Here is a 2700-nt window from a genome sequence, read left to right as displayed (position 1 = left end):
TTGGACTCTAGCTCAGAGACTTGACTTGGACTCTAGCTCAGAGACTTGAGACTTGACTCGGACTCTAGCTCAGAACAGGAATGGAATCAGGAAACATGACCATCTGATCGGTAGGTGTTGAGGTATTTTTAGCCTGTCGCGTCCGCAGCAGCTTCAGCTCCAGTCAACAACCTCAAAAGAAGAAGATTACACGATAACAAGAGAGTTTCCTCTCAAACAGACCCTGAAACCGTTGTGGTTCTGTTACATTCTGGTCTACTTTCTGCTCCTGTGGTTGCAGACAAGAGCACATTTATTGTCACCCATCCATATAAAGCACAGTACAGTTACAAATGAGGATCTTAAATAATATGAATTTTAAAAGAAGAATCTCTGGTATTTTGACTGAAATTAAGACATTTTTCAAGATGTGTTGGGGGCAGTTAGTGCTTCAGTGTCTCTGCATATAAATGTATTTCAGAGAAGACACCACTAGATGGCGGGAAACACTGGGCTGTCCAACCTTCCATCAATTACCTTACATCTCTGATTTCAGCCAGACTTTACCGTACACAGCGCAGGGCAACAGGTTGATTCTCAACTGGGACAAAATTACAAAACTGTAAAACTTGCGCAACCTGCACAAGCTGCTCTGCACAATCTTCTCCAATTTTTTCCAGCACACTTTTATTCTGTTCATGAATGAAAGGGAGATGAGATGAGCCACTGACGGAGAAAACTTCAGCTTCACATCTCTGCCTGTATATGCCTGGCATATACTAAGGAAAGCTCGTTGTGGCTCTAGTGGCTGTAATTCTGCACCAAGGCTGAATTTTGGGAAAAAGTCTTCAGATACAGTATTAGGGGACCACTAAGGTCTACATAAAAGAGACTTCAATACAGGATTAGGGACCACTAAGGTCTATATAAAGACTTCAGATACAAGTTAGGGACCACTAAGGTTTTTATAAAAGCTTCAGATACAGGTTAGGGACCACTAAGGTCTATATAAAAGAGACTTCAGATACAGATTAGGGACCACTAAGGTCATATAAAAGAACTTCAGATACATATTAGGGACCACTAAGGTCTATATATAAAGAGCTTCATAGACAGTAGTAGGGACCACTAAGGTCTATATAAAAGCATCCAAAGAGCACCATGTCATGGGACCTTAGTAGTTTACACTTTTTCAACCTGTTACTTTGTTTGATAAATGACAATTCAGCAGATTTAATGATGCCTTTGACCAATCAGATGGGCTGCACACCCCATAGAGCCCACATAACACACAATCATGAATATCAATATTTAAAAAAAAGATTTCAAGAGAACATGTAGGCCTATATAAGATTTTAATTTCAAAAAGTATATATTTTGCTGCAGATCAGAACACAATCCAGTTTTTTGTTCAGGTAATTCATCAATCATCAACTAAATGGTTCAGATAAATGTGAAGAGCATCTGAAATGACATCCTGTTCCCAGAATTCTCCTCTGTTGCCCAGACGTAACCTGGGCTCTTTGCTCTCAGTCTGCCAGGGTAATCTAATCAAAACTGCGGCAGAACGGCATGATGGGAGTCATAATGTCTGTCTGTGTTGTTTCCTGTCTGCAAGTTCAATCACAGATCAGACAACCGACTGATCACGGCCACTTTACACAGTGATTGGCAAGGCGTGAGAAAGTAAATAGGGTTTGAACCTCTTCATTTTTCACAGAACTACAAATGAGAGCAACACTATAAAGGTCTCCAAGGAGAGACTGTCTCTATTATCACCGTACCTCCTCTTTTATGTGACTTTTCACTCTGACTCTCGAGTGTTCGAGGCTATAATCAGCATAGCCCACTAGTCTGCAACAGATTGGTCTTCCAAAGATTGTAAATTTATGAGATAAACTTCATGACAGTCCATCAGTTGTTGAGTTAACCAAAGTTGTGGACAAAAACACACACACTGACATCTCTAAAGTCAAAAAAATCTAAACGCACAGAAGTTGTAGATAATTTAAAGTGCATGCAGACTTCAGACAAAAGTAGATCAATATATACTGACTGACTTAGAGCAGCTCCTATGTCAGGCATCTTTTAGGCTGGTTTCATGAACCAATCGTACATATAGCTACGAAAAGTAATGCACTGTAATTTGTATGCATTCCACGTATTGGTGTATGCCCCACATTGACTGCTGCTGTATATTGGCGTTTTTCCACTGTTGGTAACAGCTCGACTCGCCTCGTCTCTACTCGACTCTACTCAACTTGACTCAACGCGTTGTGCGTCCGTTTTCCATTGCAGATTAGTACTCATGCTCATTAGCCTCATGCGCGAGGCGAGTGTGGCTGGTCGTCATAGCAGGAAACTGCCGTGACCTAATGAAACACACACACACCGACCATCGAAGGTGTGTTGTTTTTGATTCTCGGCGTGTTGCCACAGCCAGAAGGCAAACTAGTTTCTAATGAACCTGGTGGCAGCAACAACAAAAAAGCTGGATAAACAGGACAACCCCTCCTTTTGTCATTAGCAATAATGACGCAGTAATTACCAACCAATCAGCAGTCTGCAGGTCTTCACGTCACCTTTTGGTATAGCCTCAGCTCGCTTGGACAGTAGTACTACAAAAAAGTACCTGTTAGCAGGTACCAGGGACCTTTTTTGTAATGGAAAAGGGAGCATGGTGGCTGAGTTAGTTTTAGCACTTCTGCCTCACAGCAAGAA

Source organism: Etheostoma spectabile, chromosome 8 (assembly GCF_008692095.1).
Source record: "Etheostoma spectabile isolate EspeVRDwgs_2016 chromosome 8, UIUC_Espe_1.0, whole genome shotgun sequence".
NCBI classification, from domain to species: domain Eukaryota; kingdom Metazoa; phylum Chordata; class Actinopteri; order Perciformes; family Percidae; genus Etheostoma; species Etheostoma spectabile.
Note: the sequence above shows the minus strand (reverse complement) of the source record.